This window comes from Spermophilus citellus (genome assembly GCF_964194105.1).
Source record: "Spermophilus citellus genome assembly, contig: SCAFFOLD_356, whole genome shotgun sequence".
Classification (NCBI taxonomy): Eukaryota; Metazoa; Chordata; class Mammalia; order Rodentia; family Sciuridae; genus Spermophilus; species Spermophilus citellus.
The window spans coordinates 39,741-65,204 of record NW_027673116.1 but is presented as its reverse complement, the minus strand read 5'-3'; the positions used below and the strand labels follow the sequence as shown (position 1 = coordinate 65,204).

Here is a 25,464-nt window from a genome sequence, read left to right as displayed (position 1 = left end):
GACACTTTATTTACATGATCAGGTTACAGAATGGATTAGTCCATGGGCCAGCCTTTCCATACATGTGATAGAAGATATCTAAACAAATTAGACATTGGGTGCCCTTAAGAGGCAGTAATACATGCCTACGCACTACAGTACAAAGTAGAATAAAATAAATGCCACTGTGAGAAGTCTAAGAAAACATGCTTTTAAGGTTCAAGGTCAGTAAATAATACCTTGAATTGGGAAGGCTTTAGGAGAATGTGTCTTAAAGGAAGTCTTAAAGGACAGAGGGAAGTTTGACCAAGTTTCAGGAGGAAGCAGAATATTCCACGCAGAGAAGTGATTGAGGGCAAAGGCACTAAGAGAGGGAGGTGCCCAGCAGATGCAAGTAATGACAAATAGCTACTGAAACAGGGCATAAAGAGGAGCACAGGAAAGCGAAAAACTGCTTCCTCAGCTTCAGATCACTGTGTAATGGGCCTTGAATGTTAAGCTCGGGGGCTTGGATGATGTATGAAATGCCACTGAACACTCCCTCATTAGAAGGTACTTATCAGCCAGGTTTAAGATTAACAGAAGTGTAGTCTGCACTTGCATACGCCCACCCATAGGCAGTGACCCCAGGTAACAGGCTTTTGGATCAGACTCAGCAAGAGGAAATGCGAACCTGAACAAACCCAATGACAGTAAGAACTATAAACGAAGCAGAGCAGGCAACAACACAGAGGTAACACTGGACACCTTTGGTGGGCCACTGCAGGTGGAGGAGGAGAGTGCATAATCAAAGGGCATGTTCAGGCCCAAGACTGAGAGAAGGCAAAAAGATGGTAAGGACCAGGAAAGTCAGGAAGAGGGACAGACTGGGTGATGGGAAGACTTTGGTGATGAAACTCTTTAATTATAAACATACTACACATATCACCACCCATCCTTCTGTCAAGCATGAGTTTGAATCCTCACAAATCCCAAAATCCTCTTATTGACCACATAAGTATTTTATAATTTCAGCAGACTATCAAATTTGTTTCCAAATCTGTGCCTCCAAGTGCAAAGTAACAGAATTTCTAATTTTTTCTTCTTTCTCCATTTCATTCTACTCATACCTGCTTAGCTTCAGCACAGATTTTTGTCTATTATAAATACAATGTTAGATATCAATGAAATAATTCATGAGACTTCTTTCAGAACTCAGGATAAAGAGTATCTAAAGTAACAAAAAAAAATGAAGAAGAAGTGGTTAGGACTATCGATATTTTAAGAACATTGTCACTTGTTCTTGCATACCACAAGTTTTCTGAATGTCTTATGTTAACTGAAAATAGAAGTCAGATTGGCAAAAGACATCTATTATTCCCTATAGTCTTTTGAAAATTATGACTATGAACAGCTCAAGGAAGGGAACTTTTAAAGTTATACTTGGATTTGCTTTGGCTTTTAAAGGCCAAGAACATATGTGAATGGTACAGTAAGTGACCCAAATAATATTCCCATTCAAAAACAAGCCTATGTGAACCTGGCGAAGAAAGAAACAGAGGAATGAAAACTGAAATGCTTGGAATCAAAAATGAAAATGTTCTAAATTCACTGGGCAATAAATAGCTGTGATGTGTTGGTTATTCCCCACCCCAAAGGAAGGGTGAGATGGAGCTCAGAAAAACTAAGCTAAGAATGTGACAACAAAGCAGAAATGTAGAGGAGCCCTAGCCCAAAAGAAGAATCGGATGAACAAGAAGTTATACTCTATTTATGTACGATGTGTCACCCCAAAGGAAGGGTGAGATGGAGCTCAGAAAAACTAAGCTAAGAATGTGACAACAAAGCAGAAATGTAGAGGAGCCCTAGCCCAAAAGAAGAATCGGATGAACAAGAAGTTATACTCTATTTATGTACGATGTGTCAAAATGCACTCTACTGTCATGGATAACTAATTAGAACAAAGAAAAAATAAATTAGAAAAAGAAGTCATCTAATATTCTGCTAGTGAAATGTGTCTTCAAGGATGGCTGCTACATGCATGGTGGGGACAGAGACCTCATCTGGCATGCCTCTGTGAGCCCATCACCCTTTTCCACAAATGCTTTTCCATCATCCTCCTGAGGGCAAGCCTAGCCTTCTCCCTCTCCCTTGCCCAGAGTTGAGGAAGTTGCCAAGTCCTGCAATTCCATGCCCATTGCAAAGCTTGCATGTCCCCTCCTTTCAACTTCCATAGTCACCATCCTAGTCCAGATCCTTATTCCCCTCATCTCTGGTCAACTGCAATTACCTCCTAAATCTATCCCATTCAAAGAACCCCTGTCAGATTAATCTCCCTAATATAAAGGGGAGGGGAAAAAAAACTTAGGCCTTCCACAAAACAACTCAATTATTTTGCTATGTTAGCTCCCCAATGTCCTGCTGTCATTCCCTCTCTGCCAATTTAATGTGTCAATTTACTGTACCTCATACAAACTATCTTTCATACTTTCTGGTTGCTTTTGTACTTTTTCTCTCGGTCTAGCATGGTCTTTCAATGTCTCATCCTGTTTTCACTACAATCTCCATTTATGAAAATATGACCCATTCTTTAAGGTTCATGGAAAAGTCTGTCTACCCTAGGAAGAATTCTTCTCCTAATTCTTTTTGTAACCCACCATCCATTCTGCTAATAAGCATTTCAGAGTGCATAATACACACTACTGTTTTATATTCTGCAGACAAACCCGTCTGCCCTCTACTCTCCTGGGTGGCACTTACCATGCTTTTCTCAAAGTGCTTTTGTCATGTTTCCCTCATCTCCTTTTCTCCAATTGGATGTCAACTAAAAGAATAAGAGCTCAGGGAATAGCTATTGAATTAAACTTGCTAAACTGAACTCTCTGGATTCTCCATTTTCCTAAAAAAGTTTTTAGTTTATTTTCAAGAAAAACTTCTGGGACAGAGAAAACTAAATTTTTTAGTCAAAAAATTTTCATCAATTCCAAAAATGATCCAAAAAGAAACTAAAAAAATTATAAGAAAAAAAGGTCCCACTTATAATTTAGTTCTTTTAAATTCTAGGGTCAAGTTGTGTAGGCTAATTAGAAAATAAAACAAGATTCGGGAGTTAAAGTACTGTGGCTTAACTAAAAAAAAAAAAAGTTTTACCTAATTATTAGACTTAGGATAATAATAACAGTAGATACTGGATAAAGACCTACAAAGAAAAACATTGAATTGGACCAGGTTCCTGCACAAACTAACCAGACACACAATACAAAACATAGCGAAGACAGACACCAGGGATGTGCAGAAGACGACAGGAAAACCCTAAGTCTCATTTTCTTCTTTGAAGTTCAGACCTGAATGTCTGAAGCAGCTGATCTCTACTGTCCCTAACTGCAAAGGGACACAAGTGTTTTCTAAGGGCTCAAATGATGCTGGCGGTTAGATGTCAAACTGAATTCACAGATAAGCACTCAGAGTGAAGAGCCATTCTGGATCTACCAAGATAGGGTATGCTCTAACACTCTCATAATGGCAAAGCATTAGGTTGGTATTAACTTGTCCTGAAAAGTGGAGGTGAAAGCTTCCCTTTTGTTCTCAGTGGCCTGTCTGGTTTCAGACCTGCCAGTGGGATCGGCAAGAGGAAATCATTTTTGGTTTTGTTCCAACTTCTAATTCAATACCTTGGCAGCATTTGAAATGGATAAGAGCCCTAAGCTCACATCTGCCTCAGGTGACAACTAAGATAAGAAGCACAATGAGAAATGATGAGAGCTTACTCTCCAAAAGCACCTTTAAAGGCAGCTTTTTAAAGATAGTTGCTGCAATTTACATTAGGCCTGAAAATATCTTGGTAAGAATATTGAAAGATTAACTTAATGGATTCTTATTATAAATCTGGGTTTTAGCTGATATTTTGGCAAATTTTTTTAAAAGTTGTTCTGTGTTTAACTATTAACCATAAACTGATAACCAAATTCATCAGCTCAGGATGTACAGAAATATGGATAAACAGTTTTTGCAAGTAAACAATATTCATGTCTGGTTAATAGTTTACGGTGGCCAAGAAGGCCCACAATGAAAATGGGGCTGTGAGTTGCTTTCAATGAAATGATAAGGTGTCAAAAAAGGAACATGGGTATTATATAACATCCATGTTTCAAGTACCTGCTGCACATCAGAGGAGATGTACAAGCTTGAGATACTGCCCCTCCCTAAAGGAGCTTTGTTATACAGTTAAAATGAAAAAATATATACAGATAATGAGACATAGGAGGACAACATAAAACTATATAGTAAATCTTGAATTGATAGGCACAGACAATAGGAACTATGAAATTTTAAGACTTGAGGACCTATTCTGTGTTTATAGGAACAATTTTATAAAGGAGGCAGAACATCATTCAGGCCCTACTGAATAGTTTTGGAAAGTTTTACTTAAAAAGGCATTCATTCATGAATGGACAGGGAAATCAACTACAGCATGGAGATAAAACTTAATACCAAAAGTAAAGGACAAAAACAAAGGACAAGCTGGGGCTCACACTAAAAAGAGACAAAATGAGATTGGTGAGCAGGTGGCACCAACAGGTTTTAACAATAACTTGCACAACTTATTCTATGGTTTATATTTGGTTTACTGAATACATAAGGTAAGTCATATGGACACCTGGTGAAGGTGATGGAGACTGTACATCAAACATGGTTGTTTAGGAACAAAATATACCACAAAACTAGGCAATGAGAAAGCTCCTCTCATCACTAAAATATGTTTTCTTAGAAGGAATGGCTCATGGTTTAATCTTAGGCTGATTTCCAAAGAGTTGCCAAATTTCTATATCATCATCTCAACCTTTTGGTCAATTTCCTTGATGCTTTATACAGAAAAATACTTTAATATCTGTTTTCCTGACATGGAATAAGTAAAACTTTTAAAAGATTAAAAACAGCTACAATTTCCTGAGCAATTCCTGTAAGTACTTTGCTAACAACAGTAAGGCTGGATGTACTGAGTACCAAGCACTACCCTGGACACTTTATCCATTTCTAATTTAATTCTCACAACAATCTTATGCTGGTAGGATTAACCTAATTTTATAGTTCAGAAACCCAAGTTTACAGGAAATAAGTAATTTGCTCAAAGTCAGGAAGCCACCAGGAGGAGACCCAGATTCAAACCCAACCCTACTTGACTTCAAATTCCAACATCTAAACTTCTTACTTGAATTTATTTTCTCCACTATAGGCAACACCAAGGAATAAAAGAATATATTAGAAACAGTACATGATTCTTGCAGAGAAAATCACACAGGTATTAGAGCTTCATGACAGGGTCAGTAGATCTTTCTGGTAATCTGTCCCTGTGAATTTCTTACCATTTAAATAAAAAGTCACCCATCATATTCTTGATGAACTTCACGATGAAGTTCAAGTCCTTCCCTAGACACACATGAGCTGTGCGATTTTGGAAAGCTTCTTAACCAGTCTAAGCCTCATTTTTTTTTCATCTGTAAACTGTGGATAATAATGGCCTCGTCACAGGATTGCTCGAAAAACTAAATACTGTCACATCAAGTATTTAGCTCAGAGTTTGCAAAAAAGTAATGAAAAGCAATGAACTGATGTCTGCAACTTTTATTATTATTCAAGAAAAACTTTTATTCAAGTCCATGAGGCCTACTTTATAGAAATAATCTTTATAAAGTTAATAGTTCAATAATGGGGTCTTCCCCTGATTCTCCCATTACAAAATTCATACTTTTCCCTTAAGATTTAACCCCCAAAAGTACCACCTCAAAAAGCCTTATCTACCACACCACTCCAAGGCCAAGATTTCCCACAATCTTATGTGTATGTGTAAATGGGCGTACATCTGGGTGTAGGCGGTGTGTATGCATGTGTGTGTTTTCAACAGTGATTTCACTGATTATTTTATACACCTGCTACCCATTTGTGTCCTTCATCCCTCATTAGAAAGGAACTCCCAAGAGGGAAAAGACTCACCTTGTTCACCTCTGAATACACGATACCCATACCATACCTAATGGGTAGCACATGCATGTATACCTCTATAAGACACAGAGGCTATTATTATAGCTTCTTGAAATGTCAGAATAATACCAAGAGAATCCCTGGAAGAACATAATTCAACAAACTCTATATTAGGATGAACTAAATCTTTTCCCATTCATCTAGATGGAAAGGACGTCTTCCTAAGAAGGTGAAATTCTCTTATGCTAAAATAGTGAAAGGCTCAAATCAGTATAAATACTCTATGAAAGTGAATAATAATCAGTTAAGACCCAATGATGTCACCATAGATAGGCTTCTTGCCAACCAACATTTATACCACTCACGATCAATATAAAAATCTTCGGGAAAAGTCCATGTGGTTTCTTGAACAGGTTTGCTTCTCTTTGGTTTTAGGTTTGTTAGTTTTACCTCCTTAGTAAAGCTCTAAATTTTAAAAAGTTAAAGATTCTTTCTTATCTCTAGCTCTTTGTTTACTGTTCTTAGCACCTGATGGCTCTCTGGCATGTAATCAGTATTTCAGGGTCTTACGTCCTTAACTTAGTAAGTTCTTCCTATCTAGCTCCTGAATACGTTCCAACCACCCTCAGAGAGTTCATCCCAAGTGACCTTGCTCATAATCCTCTGAAGGAACAAGGTCCAGCATGAGGGACCTGAGCTTCTGACAAGTACTGCATAGAGGCCAGGCTGCAGTATCAGCCCTGACCCCATTCTCACACCCTTCCCACTGATTCACAAGGTTCTCAACTCAAATTCACTCCAGCAGATGATCCAGAGAATTTTTTATTCCTGTACTGTCTGGAAGCAGAAGCAATCCATCAGTAATCATGAGCTTAGGAATTCTTACATCTTACCCTTTCAGGCAAGCCAGAGGATGCCCTCCACTCCATGGCCAAGAGATCATCATCCTTCCCGCCCTCCCCCACCACCATCCTTGCCCTTTCCCCAACCCTTGACTTACTTAGCCATCCCACGCTGGGAGTGCGCCGCACTCGGGGGTCATCGTCCAAGGTGCGGGTTGCTAGGCAGAGCACTGAGTTCTCAAGCGGGCTGCGGGCTTTAGTGTCAGAAGCAGAAGACAGGAGAAGGAGGAGGACACATGAGCAGCCACAGCAAGGATGAGGATGGAAGCATTAATTAAGAAGAAAAAATGCTAAAGCAAATCACACAAGCGTGTTAAAGGAGAACAATGACACATTACAATGACACACACCCCCTCCCATGACCCGGCACCCTTAAATGAAACATATCCCAACACAGAATGAAAAGTTAAAAAAAAAATTACATTCAATCATTATAGTTCCCCAATTATCAATGGATGATTCACCCCGCAGGTCTTATACACAAAACATGGATTATTTCCCAAAGAAAGATTTACATAATAAACACCAAACTCAAGATGTCAGAGAAAGACTGTTAATAATTTGTACCATATGAGCACACACAGAGGGAAGTAACACGTAGTTTTACAAAGCACAGGGGACACGATGTCATATTAGTAAGCAGCTTTTTGATGATCTACCCAACAGACCCGTCTATGGATCTTGTTCAGAAAGGTAGAAAGCAACATTTCAGACTTCCACTTCTGAAATATTTTCCTTGATGAATTCAGAAGTGGCTCCCAATTTTCTGTTATTCAGTTCTCCAGCAATATGACACCAGGATAAATAATATCTTAATAGAGGCCCGCTTAGAAATGCATATTAAATCTTCATTTTCTTGTGCCTTTTAATACTTATTTTACTACCATTTTTATACTTGGTGCACCTATGCAAAATCTTAAGACCACAAAATAAGTAAGGATAAAATAATGATGCAGCTAAAAATACAGTATTGTTCCTCCTGGTACATTTCATCAACTGGATAACACCTTCGACTTCCTCCTGAGGACAGTTTCCTTTAGGCTTTGGGCTTCATGTCATTTGTCTTGCTATTTTCATCAAGCACCATGCTCTCAGGCTAGTAAGAAATGGACAGCATAGGGGCTGGGGATGTGGCTCAAGCGGTAGTGCGCTTGCCTGGCATGCGTGCGGCCCGGGTTCCATCCCCAACACCACATAAAAAACAAAGATGTTGTGTCCGCCGATAACTAAAAAATAAATATTAAAATTAAAAAAAAAAGAAATGGACAGCATAATGATCCTTTTAAGGAATGGCAGTGATGGAGTAAATACCTAACCATCAGACTATGTACAATTTGACTTGAGAAGTATTTTTTTTCTTAATGATATAGCCATTAACATGATCAAGGCAATAAGCAAAACATATCCAACCAAGAGCAAATATTAGATCATTCTATTCATACAAGTGTGCAAAAGACAGGGCAGACAGTTTTTTTTTAATAGGCTATTGGTGACTTGGGAGGTCAGGTTTTAAATTGAACCATTTAAAAATTAATGTAAGTTTATAGCCAAATTTGGGCATTCAGCACATTATAAAATCCAGAAACATTTTTGTCAATTTATCTGTCTGTGTTTAAAAGCTGTAAATAAAGCCAGGACTTGTGAGCAGGCCATCTGTGCCAGCACCTGTTTGAGGCAAATCTGATGTCTTCTCTTTGCAATCTGAATTTTTAATTGTTTCCCATAATTGAACTTCTTTGCAAGTTTTTATTGCACTAAGAAAAATGAAAAAGGGAAATGAACCAGTTGAGAGTACTCCAAAATTGCTTTTGTCAAGAGGGAGGCATTTAGAAATGTATATTATCAAACTGACCAAGTCTCACCTCCTGTTTCTTTTAATGACTTAGTGCCCTGTTTTAAGAGCCAATATTCCTGCAGGCTTGGCTAAATGACGTGAGAAGAATGTATACAACTGGCACTCAATTGCCTGGGCCCAAACAAGGGCTTGAATGTAATGCCAAATCCGTGAGAACTGAAAGAGACTGGTAATACAATGTAAACTCACATTCCTTTAGCTTCTCACGAGTATGTAGCTACCAAGACTTTATCACTGATGTCATGACTCAACACTAAAGTGAGTACGAGAAGTCAGCTGCTGCTCAAATACTAAGATGCTGGTAACTAGCTTTCTCCAACAGCTTCTCTCTCTCTGCTCCTCTCAGCATGTCAGTGTAGTATCTGTTGGGAACAAAATCTGGAAACTCCCTTTTGCATACACAGCCTCCACTAATGCTGAGCCTCCTCATTAAGGGGACGGTGGAATGGAGCCTGGCACATACCAGCAAAGAACCTGGCTGCAAAGACAGGCATGAAAATGCAATGCCCATAGAGACTTGGCACCTGTGATTTAGCAAAGCCTGATTGGAGCCATCTGGCTGCTCACCCTCACGAAAACTGGGAGGCTCACAGCATCCATTACTTTTACTGGCAAATTCTAACATTTTGATTTGTTGGGCCCTCGGTGTTCTGTGCAGGAAGAGACACAAACTGTAACCCTCTCTTGTTACTTTTTTTTTCTTCATAAATTTACTCCAAACATCAAATTTTAAAAACTTGTTCCCAAAGTTGGAACTGAACTTTTCATAATTAGACCACAGTAATGATATATTGTGTGCATCTTTAAAAAATTCTTTCATTTTTGTCCTTGATGCTTGAGCTACAAAACAAACAGCTTTGCTAGCATCTTACAAATTTTAAATCATGTTTGCCACGAACAAGGTAGAATCTTGTTTATGTCATACTTGATGACGAAAGCTATGCCTCTAAACATTTTTGAGTGATGGTTTCCAATATCTGGATTGTGTTATGAATCAAAAATTTTGCTTAATGATTCATGTTCCCCTTGGAAATCAACTTGTTCAAAGACATCCATCCTAAATCTACTCAAGTGAACGTGTCTCTTTTTGACTCATGCAAACAGATCAAGGAAACTTCTCCAGAAAAATGCTTTTTCAACAATAGTATTAAGAGGAGAAGAAGTTTATCTATGTTAAAATTGTATAATTTGGGGGGGGGGATGCAATGTTGTATGTTTAAATAGTTACCAAGCACTTACTATGCACTCCCACTGTTATTTCACCATTAAATTTTACCTAATATTATAGTAGTATTTCACCAATAAACCCTTGAGATACATTGCATAGAAATCTTCATTTAGAAAGCCAATAAGATAATCAACAGTCTGCCATGTTTGATGTGTATTCCTGCAAATAAAGAATAGCCACCAGGGGGCTGAGGTTGTAGCTCAGTGTTAGAGCACTTGTCTAGTACTTGTACGGCACTAGCTTCCATCCTCAGCAAGACATAAAAATAAACAAAATAAAGGTATTGTGTCCATCGACACACACACACAAAAAGAATAGCTACCAGAGCTCTTCAACATCTCATGATTGCACAAAATGAGAGAACTGGACTCATTAATGTGTGGGAAATAAATTATGGTTGAGGAAGCTTATTCCCCTTGTAGTGTAATTATCATATTGCTATTAGGCACACTGGATCCTCCATTGATTATGCTTGTGCAAGTTATTTTACATTTCTGAGTTTCAGGTTTTTCATCTTCAAATGGAGATTATTTACATACATTAGAAATATGGTAGACAACAATGCCTGGCATATGTCCAGTGTATACAAGGTGCTTAAATAAAAATGGGAGGTTATCATTAACAGAATGATGTTTCCTGTGCTCAACAGTCTGAACCATGTTGGAAAACACTACAGACAGCAATTTTGGCCTAATTCAAATTCAACTTTAAGATCTGAAATCAGAATGCCAAAAAGATATCTGTACTTCCATGTTTACTGTAGCACTATTCACAATACCCAAGTTATAGAATTAACCTAAGTGTTTATCAACTGATGAGTGGATAAAGAAATTGTGATAAACATCAACAAAACAGAGTACTGTCAGTCCTATTTTTTTTAAAAAAGAGGAAATTTTTGGCTTTTTGGAGAAACTGTTAAGCCAAACACAGAAAGAAAAATATCACTTGTCTCACTTATTACATGTGGACTCTGAAATAATAGCTCATAGAAGCAGAAGGTAGAACAGTGCTTACCAGAAGCTGGGGATTTGAAAAAATGGGGAGATGTTGGTCAAAGGGTACAATGTTTCAAGTAAACAGGAGAAATACATGATAAGTATTTGAGGTGATGAATAATACCTTAATCAGCTTGATTCAATTATTCTACCTTGGATGCATATGTCACAGCATCACTTTGTATTCCATAAATAAATACAAGTATCATTGTCAATATCCACTAAAAACTAAATGCAACTTTAACCTCAAAATGTGATTTTTAAGAAATCAGGTTCACACACCAGTAAAGATCTTCTTTTTGTCCCTTGTACTGAAACAGGGTTCAAGCAGTACAGGCATGCTTAATTACTCTTGGAAGACTAACATCCTCTCCCCTTTCTTCTTTTAGGAAGACATAATCAGGAGTCCACCCGGCTCACATCCTCATCACTCCTCATTCTTCCCTCTCCTCCCTCTCCTCTTCTCTCTCTCTTGTTCATAGAGATCAGGACATGGTCCCAGATCTGCACCTCCTCTCCCATCTACTCTCAACACAAGATGAGGCTGGGCAGTTGAAGACTTTGCAAGGGTGGATCAATGAAGGCTTTCAAGTTTTGCAAGATTTACTCTGGGTTGGCAGCAGCAAATCATTCAGTGTCCCTTAAATACACAATTTTTTCCTGGAAAGGGAGAATAAAGAAGAGTGCTTGTATTTGGTAGGATAAGACAAAGAGAATCATTCCAGTTCCTTTCCTCTACCCGCATTCTGGCTGTATAAAACAGACTAACAATTAGTAAAATTAAAAAACATGTTCATCTCATGGTGACATCCTGCTGTACATACATCAGTTATTGATGGCTAAGAACTGTCATTGCTCACACATACTTATTAGTCTTTCTACCCTAAATTAAAAATGCTATAAAGTTCTAAGTGTCAACACATTAAACATTTTTTAGTAAATGTAAAGTTGATAACAAAAATAACACTATTAAAAAACTGCAGGAATGTTTTCATATTGGAGTGATATGGGACAAAAACTGAGAAATACAGAAAACAAAACAATGGTGTTGAATTGAAACTCTGTCCTCAAATTTAAATCTGAAGGTCATGAAATTTTTCCCTTAAAATATTTCTGAATAAGTTGGTTCTGATAAAGGAATCTCATGTACTTCTTAATGAATACTTTTCACAAAGATATCTCATTTAATTCTGGTTATATACAATGAATAAGATATTACTACCTACCCTATTTTACAGATACAAAAACTAAGGCTTGGGGAGATTATGTATACTACTCAAAATCATGCTGCTACCAAATATTAGCAAGATTTGAATAAAACCTTTGGAAAAAGATAGCATCATGACTTCTAGAAAAAGATAGTGAAGTCGGCCTTTGGTGTTAAAACCAGCACTCACTAGTGTTGTGTCTCTTAAGCCAGACTCTCTGTTGCCTTCAAGAACAGAACAGACTAGCAAACACTAAGAAGGAATGCCCTTGAGAAAAATGAGTTATTGTTTAAAAGATTTGAACAGTTTTGATCAAGAAGATCAGTCACTGCCTGGAGGAAAGAAAGTAAAGTAGGAAGAGTGCCTGATGAGTAAATGAGAAATTTGTTTATAATAATAAACATAACAGCTACTGCTGTTAAGGAATAATCTCTTTTGGACATGTTTCTAGACACTTTCCATGGATTGGTTAATTTATTCTAAAGTTGGGAAGAGGTTGATCATTCCTGGGGTCTGGCCAGAATATTTACATGTGCTATGCAAATGCATGGGAAATTAGAATCCAGAACAAAACAGATATCTGCTGCTGGTTTTCAGAAGGAGCTGACTAATACACAGAAAGTCACCTGGGAAGACAACTCTCATCTTAAGATGCTATGGGCCTCAAGATGCAAAATGTCACCTGTCTCATCTCAGAAGCATGATGGCCTGCTTCAGAGGAGCAGAACCTTTGAAGGAAGTTAGGGAAATGCCTGCCTACCCATTGATTCAGGTACATGTCTGAATTTAAGAGTCCAGGGCAGGGGTGGTGGAATAAGCAAAGTAGAACAACCCAGCCAGAGACAACAGGGCTAACTGGAATCTAAAACCCAGACCAAAAGCTAAGAATTGCTAAAGGGACTGAGAAAGCTGCCAAACCTGGCAGTGATCCCAGCCAGACCCAACATATGCCAATGTCAAGGCAGTTGATCCAGTATTCAAACCAAATAGTTCCAATAGATCTAACCTCAATCACATCCAAAGCAACAAGAGCCTTACTAATCCTACTTCCATTTCTATGAAGCCTAGAATTACTACTAACAACAACAACAAAAAAGCACTGGTTTCTTTCTATTGTTTTTTTTTAAAGAAATAGTGTGTGTGTGTGTGTGTGTGTGTGTGTGTGTGTGTGTGTGTGAGAGAGAGAGAGAGAGAAAGAGAGAGAGAGAGAGAGAGAGAGAGAGAGAGAGAAGGAAATTTTTTTAATGTTTATTTTTTAGTTTTCAGCAGACACAACATCTTTGTTTGTATGTGGTGCTGAGGATCGAACCCGGGCCACATGCATGCCAGGTGAGCGCACTACCACTTGAGCCACATCCCCAGCCCTCTTTCTATTGTTTGTTCTGCATTGTTAACCACTGTTTCTGTAGACAACAGCAATAGAGAACCTTTTTTTAAATACCTGAAGTTTTCTATGCCTATGTCAAAGCAAACACGTGGGAAAGAATTAGGAAGCAGCCCCTGCCTGGTAGATAACCTTGAAAGAAGAGACCAGGTTCAGGAGTAAGTGGAGGCAAAAACTGGTAAGACCAAGGAGATCACATTTCTCACATTGACAGAAAAAAAGGGGGAGGTGGTAATTTGAAGATAAAACTCAGAGGGATCCAATCAGGAGCAGGCCATGGGCCCCTATATATACAAAAGAGACCCTATCCAGGAAAAGCCAGAGAGAAGCACCATGAGCCCTAGGAGCCACCACCCTGCTTGGAGCTGGCACCTTCTCCAACCCCTGATCTATTTGATGGGGCCCATGAATTCCCAGTGTGGTTTAGGGTCCACAACAGCCATTGAGCCAGGAGTAAAACCAATGAAGGAGACAGACCATTCTGCAAGACAGCTTCCTTTCCCCTTTGCTAACAAATGGGTGTTGGTATCACTTACTAAAAGGCATAAGAAATAAATCAGGACTATATCCATGAGTTTCCTCCCAGTAGTAAGCTACAAAGCAGGTATCATTCCAGAATCCATTCTGACTCATGAAATCTTTCCTACTCATGCTTAAATATATTGTGTATTACTGTGTATTATTAATATTCTAAACATTTACATAATGTCATTTCATTTGTCATTTCATCGTGTGTTTTATAGACATGGAAACTAAGTACTAAACTACCTTTTTTATTAGAAAGAAGAAACAACTTTTCACTAATAAAAAATGAAGTTATTAAATTGGATTGAAAAAAAGGAAATTCACAATCTAGGTCTGATGGGATGACTAATACACCACTTCTCAAAAGACTTCTGTACTCCCAGACCATGGAGCGCTGGGAAGTGATGCACAGTAGCAGACCATTTTATAGTATTTCTACCGTACAGACACAATAATAGATGGAAATTACCTCAAGAGTACAGATTACAATAAGATATAGTGAAATAAGTCGGAAGTGGTAAATTTGAGTGTTTATTACATGAGTTTTTAATATGTTATTTAATTACTTGCTTACATAATTTAATTTTTAATAGAAGCTGTATTTAACCAGTGTGCAAAATTTTTGATAACAATGGGCTCTTCTGAGTAGATAAGAGCTGGCTCTAGCACACCTCTGGGAAATGAAAAAACTCCCAACTCTGAAGTGTCTCCATAAATTTCAGCTATTTATCACACTGTTGCTCACATAAAACTGACTATATCACTGGGTCTATTTTCCAACTTGTACTAGAAGACCAAGGTGACTTCAGTTTATCTAGACTTTACATGAGGATATTAGAATATAGCTCCAACTACAATAGGCATAAGATTCAGGCTTAAATAGCAGCAACAGTTATATAATTCTTTATTTTAAAAGTTTATTCTAAGAACATTTTGTAGTTGTTAAAGATATTAAGTGATTAAACTCCAAGATATAAAGGCAACTGTGTAAACTTGCACGTTTAGAACAAGCACCTTTAGAAAGCCAAAAATTCGCCATCTGATAATTTATAATAATGTACCTTGGAGGCACATGAAATTCATTGCTATAGAATCTCTCAAAGCCAAATCTTGCCTGTGATGTTTTAAAAAGAGTTGGATAACACAAGGGCCAATAATAATAGGTTTTAAAAGACCTAATGGTATCCCATGCTTCAGGGTGTAAGGTGATCCGTTGAAGAGCCAGAAAGGAACTGCCTGCCCTCCCTATTACTTTCTGCCCAGCACATATAACATTTCACAAGTGAAAAGGTGAATGACAAAGGCAATTTCAACTTTCCTCTGAAGTACAGAGATCTACTGATAAAATGAGGAGCCCTATCAACTCACTAGCTGTGTTCCACATCCAAATACTGTGGAAGGTCAGTACTAATATCAGGACCGATTTCAAGCTACCACGAGATACTGGCCTCCAAAACTCATCTGTTTGTAATTTTGACTCTGCCTACAGTTCCAAGAACTGCAGTGGTAGAAAGCATCCTCACAGTACTCATCCTTCCTCTTCTCTTCACAAATACAATGACATTTGAAAACACAACACACTTTTTTACCTCTTTACATTCTTACCTCTTTATACCACCAACCCCACGATTAAAAAAAAAAAACAAAAAAAAACTCCCAATTGTTTAAATTTCATTTTATGTGAGAAAGAGTATTATTATATATGATATACAAGAGGGACTTCAATTTGAATTGCCTTAATTTCAAAAATATGGGTTGTTTAAAATGAAATACATTTTAACATCAGCTATTAAAATTATTCACCCTGTAACCTTTTCAGTCATTAAACAACCTTTTTCTTCAAAAACCATTTTTTTAAAAACCAGTAAATAAAGCAGAGACACGCAAAAACCAAAACATTTCCTGTCAGCAGCAATATTCCAGGTAACAGTAGAACCATTAAATTGTAGTAGGAATGTTCCAGGTTAGATTACCTTTTGTGATTTTTCTTTTTAAAATAGGGATTGAACCCTGGGGCACTTAACCCCTGAGCCACATCCCCAGCCCTATTTTGTATTTTATTTTGAGACAAGGTCTCGCTGTGTTGCTGAAGGCTTTGCTAAGTTGCTGAGGCTGGCTTTGAACTCGTGATCCTCCTGTCTCAGCCTCCCAAACCACTGTGAAATTTCTTTACAAAGAGCATTTCTATTCTATTTATTTGTTTGTAACCAGTTTCCCTTAAGAAATATAACTGAAAAGTTCATTTGTAGTAAGCTCTCTTCCAACTTTTTACATTAACACTAAATCAGAAAACCCCATTTCTGGAAGCAGAGTGGCTGAGCTGGAATTCGGTCTACACGATTCTCTCAATCCACCTTTTCCATGACAACATGTTCATGTTCTGAAAGTGCAACTGAACACAATTAAATAGAACCTCCCATATCTACTCATTTCTCTTGACACTAAACAAGATAGGAAGAATGGAAGTACAGACCTAGTTCTACCACCCCAGTGCTTAGCAACTCTGCCCACCACACCTTCATTTTCCATGCTTTATGGAAATTAAATTCTCCTTTCTCAGGCTGCACCCAATCATGAAATTTATTTAAAACAAAGAGAATAATCCAGAAGATAGCACTTTTATCAGGAAACTCTCATAAATGCAATAAAGTATGAATAGGACATAGTGCCTTCCCTACTATTATATAATTGGGTTAATAACCCATCCTGAATACTTATTTTCCCATGATTATAACCTATGAAAAGAGAAGTTGTTTTTTTTTAAGTAGTAAAAAAATTATTGAGTCTTACTTTATGAAGTGATCATTTATAGGCCGGATGCTGTCACACACCAAGAAAACACCTCATTCCATGAGATTTCAAGGCATTTATCATATCTTACTATATTCTCCTAATTCTGGTAAACCATCATGTTGAAAAATACTACCTGAGGTACTCAGGATATATAAGCTTCCTGATGCATCTGAAAAATGTGGTTGGATCATCATAGTTATTACCAAACCTTATCAGTCCATCAGAAGAGATATATATGGAGCAAGCCAGGCACCATGGCTTTTTCAGCCTACAGTAGCAGTGAAATCCTTCCAGCAAGTCTATAAACTGCCCCCCTGGATAAAAAGTATCATGAGATGACTGTGGCATATGAACTTGGAAAAGGAAGAAATGTGGAGGAAAAGATGACGAGAAGTGGAAGAAAGTTGAGACAGGTAAGAGAAAGCAGCAGCCAGTGGCCCTTCATTACCATTATCAGGGCTGGTAAACATCCTACTTGCACTGGAGACTGTCTTCCCAATGTCAGCCAGAGACCGGAGGTTGGATTTCTTGGTTTGATGACGGTGCTTCCGGAGCAAAGTATAGGTCACCTTATCCTTAAGGTCAGGTTTCAAGAGGCCTGTCTCAATCTGATGGTCAACAATCATCTCTAATACAAAAAGAAAATGAAACAAAAATAAAACTTAATCATGAAACATGAATTTTTTACTCCAGCTTCATGGTGGTCACCCTCAAATTTAATATCAATATACTAACTTCCTACTTTATGTAAAGGATAAAGATACAAGGTACAGGGATACTGGTTTTAATGAGAGTTATAAATATTCTAGTAATAATTGTATGTTTGGGAAGGCAAAATTATCTTGTTCATTATCCTTCATCCAAGTTGAGCAATTTCACATAAATTACATTCTACTTCTATGAGTTAATAATTTACATTTTCATCTAAAATAAACTGGAAAATTTTCATGCACTATTATGTGTTAGAAATATTAATGGTATGAAAAACTTAAGAATGTGTAAATTTAAAAGTAAGATTAAACTTTAATTTTTTTAATTTTTTAAAAAATTTAAATCTATCTTTCCAAATTCCCCTAAGAGGTTATGTTTTCTTTACAAGAAAAAGAGAGAGAGAGCTGGGTCTGGGGCTCAGTACATGTGAGGTACTAGGTTCAATCATTGGCATTGCATAAAAATAAAATAAAGGCACACTGTCCATCTACAACTACAAAAAATATATTTTTTAAACAAGAGAAAAGGAAACAATAGTTTCTTAATATCAAGTCATCTGAACACCAATTAATTAAATAAAAGAGTAACTTTGAAATTATCCTTTAATCTCTTCTAAGGCAGGCTTTTTTCCCATTTTTTTATTGGAACATTATAGTTGTACATTATGGTGAGATTTATTGTTACATATTTGCACATGCACGCAATGTAACAGTATAATTTGGCCAATATCATTTGTCAGTATTTCCCCCTTCCTTCCTTTCCCCCCACCATCCCTTTCCTCTACTCTAACAGAAAATAAGAAATCCTCTTTCTCACAAGTAAAACATGTTAATAGTATAACATAAATGTATCCAGGTGCATCTTACTTTAACATCTACATGACAGGATATTTTATTTCTACCCTGAATGAGATTGAAGACCAAAAAAATCACAAAATCTGTGCAATATTGGCAGGAAGCTACCTCACTACAAGCAAATAGTGTTCTGCACTGAGCCAGAACAATATATCCCATACCAACATTTTTGGATACATAGATGCATCTAACACATATCCATATTCCCCTCTTGAGCAAGCATCTCAATATACAAAAGTAAAAAGAGAACAAGTTATTCTTCTGCAAAAGTCTGACAAGAAAACTAATGGGTCCTAGTTGGATAATAGCATCTCCCACGATTCCCACCCCTGTAAAGAGAAGTCGCAGATTTTCAAGGGGCTTTTCTTGGGCATAATTGTACTTCTCATACATCCATCTTTATAGCAAGTACTCATAGATTTGGTCTCACAGTCTATAGCAAGAAACTGACATTTACAATGCACAATCAATTATTTGGAAGTCAAGCAGAGGCTAAATCCAGGATTTTCCATCATGTGCCTTACACAGATGCCATAAATGTCATGTAACACTGGACCACTTGGTAGGATGCCTGGGCAAGACAGGAAGAGTTTCTCTTGTGGATGTTTTGGTTTGACAGTGGCCTTTAGCTCTGAGTATTTTTAACTACACAAACCCCACTCAGTAAAAATCTCAGAACTGATCCTGTAATTACAATTATCCCTCTGTTGAACAGTAAAATAATTAGGTGCCTACAGAACACAACCCTTCTTCTTTCCCTTTAAGCTTTGTTCCATGTGGAAAGTCCATTTTACAGAAGAACCATAAAATTTAAAAAAAAAAATTTAAAAGAAAAAAAAAACAGCCCAGCATATCAGCTGCAAGTGTTATCAAACTCCTACTCTAATTCCAGGGTTGTGGATTAAAGTTTTTCTTATCTACCATTCCTGGCAGAGCCTCCCTCTATTCTTGCTTTCCCTTAAAATCACAAACCAATCCATATGCATACACAGCCTGCCCTGTTACTAATGTCTGGAAATCACCAGTTAGAACAGGTTAAAACATCTGTGTGGCTTATGCCCTTCATTAAGTTTCCATTAAAATGGTCTACATTATAGGAATCTCTTTAAACATAAACTACGAAACTTTTCAAAGGAAAGTGGGGGCAGTAACATTTTACAGCTACACTGAAATTAAGCCTTCAGTGTTCAAAATCCCACAGACGCTACCAATTGGGAGAAAAAGTGCCAGCTCCAGATGATAGCAGAGCTGAAAGCTGAGCAAGAGTTCAAGCTCTTAGACAAAGACACATTAAGGGAAAAACACTTCAGACCAATATCCCTGATGAACATAGACGCAAAAATGCTCAATGAAATTCTGGCAAATTGCATACAAAGATGTATTAAAAAAAATAGTGTACCACAATCAAGTGGGATTCATCCCAGGGATGCAGGGTTGGTTCAACATACAGAAATCAATAAACGTAATTCATCATATTAATAGACTTAAAAACAAGAATCATATGATCATCTCAATAGATGCAGAAAAAGCATTTGACAAAATACAGCACCCTTCATGTTCAAAACACTAGAAAAACTAGGGATAGTAGAAACATACCTCAACACTGTAAAAGCTATATATGCTAAACCCAAGGCCAGCATCATTCTAAATGGAGCAAAATTGAAAGCATTCCCACTAAAAACTAGAACAAGACAAGGATGTCCTCTTTCACCATTTCTATTCAACATCATCCTTGAAACTCTAGCCAGAGCAATTAGACAAAAGAAAGAAATTTAAGGGATACAAATAGGTAAAGAAGAATTCAAACAATCACTATTTGCTGATGACATGATCCTATAGATCCCAAAAAATTCCACCAGAAAACTTCTATAACTAATAAAATAATTCAACAAAGTAGCAGGATATAAAATAACACTCATAAATCAAATGCATTCCTATACATCAGTGATGAATCCGCTGAAGAGAAATTAGGAAAACTACTGCATTCACAATAACCTCAAAAAATAAAAAATAAAAAAATACCTGGGAATCAATCTAACAAAAGAGGTGAAAGACCTCTACAATGAAAACTACAGAACACTAAAAAAAGAAACTGAAGAAAACCTCAGAAGATGGAAAGATATCCCATGCTCTTGGATAGGCAGAATTAATATTGTCAAAACGGCTATAGTACCAAAAGCCAATATGATTCTGCAACATGTTCACTCAGAAAAATGAGAAATTACATGCCATCTATGTATATCAAAGTGCATAAATGCATTCTACTGTCATGTATAACTAATTAAAACAAATTTTAAAAAACTAAAGAGCTCAATGCAATTCTTATTAAAATCCCAATGACATTCTTCATAAAAATAGAAAAGGCAGTCATGAAATTTATTTGGAAAAATAAGAGACCCAGAATAGCTAAAGTAATCCTTAGCAAGAAAAGTGAAGCAGAAAACATCCCAATAACAGACCTTAAACTACAGAACTATAGTAACAAAAACGGAATGGTATTGGCACCAAAATAGACTTGTAGACCAATGGTACAGAATACAGGACACAGAGACAAACCCATATAAATACAGTTATCTCATACTAGACAAGGGTGCCAAAAACTTTCTCTGGAGAAAATATAGCCTATTCAACAACTGGTGCCAGCAAAACGGGAAATCCATATGTGGCAAAATGAAATTAAACCTCTACCTCTCACCCTGCACAAAAATCAACTCAAAATGGATCAAAGACTTAGGCACTAGAACAGAGACCCTGTGGCTAACAGAAGAAAAAAATAGGCCCAAATCTTCACCATGTCGGCCTAGGATCTTACTTCCTTAACAAGACCTCCTAAAGCACAAGAAGTAAAATCAAGAATAAATAAATGGGATGGATTCAAATTAAAAAGCTTCTTCTCATCAAAGGAAACAATAACCTGAGGAGAAAACCTACAGATTGAGAGGAAATCTTTTCTACATCACCTCCAATAAAGCGTTACTCTCTAGAATATATAAAGAACTCAAAAAACTTAACACCATAAAAACAAATAACCCAATCAATAAATGGGCTAAGGAACTGAACAGACATTTAACAGAAGAAGAAATACAATTGATCAACAAATATATGAAAAAGTGTTCAAAATCTCTAGCAATTAGAGAAATGAAAATCAAAACTACTCTAAGATTTCATCTCATTTTTGTCAGAATGGCAATCATCAAGAATATAGTCAATAATAAATGTTGATGAGGTAAAAAAGGTATACTCATACATTGCTGGTGGGACTGCAAATTGGTGCAGCCACTATGGAAAGCAGTATAGAGATTCCTCAGAAAATTGGAAGTGGAACCACTATTTAACCAGCTATCCCACTCCTTGGTTTATACCCAAAGGAATTAAAACCAGCATACTATAGTGATGCAGCCACATCAATGTTTGTAGCAGCTCAATTCACAATAGCTATACTATGGAACCAACCTAGGTGTCCCTCAATAGATGAATGAATAAATATAATGTGGTATATATACTCCATGGAATATTACTCAGCTTTAAAGAGTGAAATTATGGTATTTGCCAGTAAATGGTTGAAGTTAGAGAAGATCATGCTAAGTGAAATAAGCCAATCCCACAAAACCAAAGGCCAAATGTTTTCTCTAATATGCAGATGCTAATTCACAATAAGGTAGGGGGCACTAGGGAAGAACAGCATTACCTTAGATTAGGTAGAGGGAAGTGATGGGAGGGGAAGAGAGGGGAAATGTGGGGCTAGGAAAGATAGTAGAATGAAACAGACATTATTACTGTATGTATATATGTGACCACATGACCAATATGATTCTGCAACATGTACACACAGAAAATTGAGAAATTGCATGCCATCTATGTATATCAAAGTACATAAATGCATTCTACTGTCATATATAACTAATTAAAACAAATTAAAAAAATAAAGAGTTCAAGCTCTTATTACACAGGTGAGAAAAGAGCGGGCTAGAGAGGTGCTGGTCCACACATGTAGACTCACTAGAGGCAAAAAAAAAAAAAAAAACAAAAACAAAAACAATAAAACCAGTTTTTTTGACTCACAGTTTAGATCTTTCTCCAGGTCACATGTTTTTATTTAGATTTAAAAAGAAAACTCTAGACAAGAAAAGAATCAATACATGCAGAACTTTTGCAAACCAAGAGAAAGATGTGAGGGGCTGGGGATGTGGCTCAAGCGGTAGCGCGCTCCCCTGGCATGCGTGCGGCCGAGAACTAAAAAAAATAAATATTAAAAAAAAATTCTCTCTCTCTCTCTCTCTCTCTCTCTCTCTCTCTCTCTCCTCACTCTTTCTTTAAAAAAAAAAAAAAAAGAAAAGAAAGATGTGATGCAACAGAAAAATGGCCAAAGGTCACAAATGACTTCTTAAAAGCAATACAAAGGGCCAAAAAATACGCAAATACTCAACTTCAAGATTAAGAAAGACAATTTAAACAAATTTATGCAAATTAAACCAATTATGAGGTATTTTTTTAATCCACCAAAGTGATAAAAATTAAAAAGACAAATCAATCCCCCATGGTATGAAGGGTGCATGCAGCAGGCAATTTTATGCATTAATGATAAAGTGACTAGGACACTTTCTTGAAGATTGTTTCACAAATACATATCAAAACCTTTGAATATGTTCAAAGCTTCTGAACATTCTACCATTAGAAATTCATACCAAGAAAATAATCTAACAATTTCACGAAACTATAAGAAATATCTTTGCTTCTTTTCTTTACAATAAAAAATTTGAAGGCAATTTAAACACCCAATAATAGATTATTAAACACTGTGTGATAATACTGTGTAATTTTAATACATTAAAATTACATTCAAATTTAATAACATGGAAAAATATTGTTATGTTTTAAAATGAGGCAGTATGTGGACTGAGGTTGTAGCTCAGTGGTAGAGCTCTTGCCTCACATGCTTCAGGCACTGGGTTCGATCCTCAGTACCACATACAAATAAGTAAATAAAATAAAGATTTTTTTTTTAAAAAAATGAGGCACTATGATTCTGCTTTGTGAAATAAATTATAGATGCATAAACGGTTGCATAGAAAAAATGCTGAGACGCAGGTACAGTGGTGCATGACTATAATCCCAGCAAGTTGGCAGAGCTGTAGCCAGAGGATCACAATTTCAAGATCATTCTTAGCAACTCTGCCTCAAAAAATAAAAAGGGATGGGGATATAGTTCAGTAGTATCTGAACTATATTTAGTACCTTTACTAAAATAAATAATGTGTGTGTGTGTGTGTGTGTGTGTGTGTGTGTGTAAATGAAAAGAAAAGAAAGCAGGCAAGCAACCTGAGAAGATAGATCTGAAAATTAGTTGAGTGGGTATTTCTATTTTTGTGGGTTACATTTTTCTGTATTAGTTTAAAATAAGCATATATTCGTTTTGTAATTAGAAGAAACAATAGAAATAAAGTCATTTTGAAAATATAAAAAGGTGTGAAAAGCAAGAAGCAACAGAACTCACACATCTGCCAACATGCACAGCTCAGGAATGCCTTTACATACAAAATGAGCTCCAAAAATAGAGGTACATTTCCCTGATCCATTTTTTATCATAATAGAATACCTGAAATGGCTTATAATGTTTTTAACTTAGAAGGGAAGGAAAATTCCCATGGACTTGGCTTCAAATATGAATGACACTCGTTAAATGTAGAATTATGATGATGATGCTAATAATAAAACTATTAAAATAATCCATGAAAATGTTTTACCCTTTATGATACTTTTTTAAAAAGATAAGTTTTTCTATTAGCATGCAGAAGGGGTTCTTCATGGAAAAAGCACATAGAGGTCCTGAGAAGAATCAGAATTAGGCTAAATTTTTGTTTCTTTTTTTTTTTTTTGGTAAGTATGAGAAGTGACACCTGCTTAAATAGTCACCCGCCACTCATAGCCCCCATGCATCTCAAGGCCCCTCCTATGGCACTGCCTTTGAGCTCAGGGTGGGAAGCCTCTGAGAGGCAGACTGATGAGACGTGGTAGCTGGTGGACTGCAAAGAAGAATAAGCAGCATACTATTGTTTTTTGATATTTGCTATCATAGTTGCTATTAGTTTTTCATCTTATTTTTGAAATAAAATTGGAGTGTGGGGGGAGATGCATCTTAAGACTTAGCTGTGAATAATTTTCAACTGAAAATTATAGCATGATTCAGGATTTGGGAACAACTCCATTTTACCCTCTGCTAGAAAGGATTTTTTTCTTAACTAAATGACTATAACTCTTCAAATTACTGTTCCATCTTCTGTCATTTTAAACTAGATAAAATAGGACCTTTTATTCTTCATGTTTTACCCTCCAGAAGGTTTTGATTCTCTCCAAGGATCTGTAAGTCTTTGTTGTTAGCCAGTTACACTCTTTCAAGCAAGCTTTCTTCCCATGCCTGCAAAACCAGCCTCTTCCCCCTTTCTCCCTTTGTTTTGCTCATGACATGTGATTTGCCTCTGAACTGTATGTCTGTATTATTAGCTCCAGAATGACAGCGCTGGCTCTCTGCCTACTTGCCCCAGGGACTGTGGAGCAAACATATTAGTGAAGGATGATACCTCAAAATGACCCAGTGGTGTCTAATTTTAACATGTAATGACAATTTTTAAAGTAAATGCATGGAGGTTAGGGAAAAGGTTCACAGTTGATAATAAAAGGTAATGGAAAATTAATGCAAGAACATAAAATGCTTCGATTAACCTTTCTTAAATGCAGTAAATATCAGAAGTTCTCTCTGTGGCCATTGGCTAAAGAGGTTCCAATTTAATGTGGAATCTGTCTTCTACTACATGTAAAGGGGTCAATTAGCTGCTGAAGACCAGAAGCTCCTTAAGCTCTTTCTGGTGCTGAAGACCCCAAAGACAGCTTTAAAGAAAAGCTCCCATGTGTAATTCCACTTTGACTTTCATCTCCTGTTGATCAGCTCCAGGCATAGTCAAGAAACTATGCAACCATTTCCAGCTCTGTCTGCCACACCATTTGGAATCTTTTTTCCTGCTCATGAAATCCCTGAGTATCTATTTAACCTGACTCAGTCTTCACTCAGCCCTCT

The 25,464-nt window shown here is 36.9% G+C and overlaps 1 pseudogene across 1 annotated transcript in view; it reads right to left on the bottom strand.

The window, feature by feature from the left end:
• LOC308640082 (electrogenic sodium bicarbonate cotransporter 1-like) overlaps positions 1 to 25,464 on the bottom strand; it is a 118,080-nt pseudogene that overhangs the window by 76,828 nt on the left and 15,788 nt on the right. Inside the window, exon 3 of the transcript in view lies at positions 17,276 to 17,455. The product of the transcript in view is annotated as an electrogenic sodium bicarbonate cotransporter 1-like (transcript). The remainder of the gene's footprint in view (positions 1 to 17,275; positions 17,456 to 25,464) is intronic.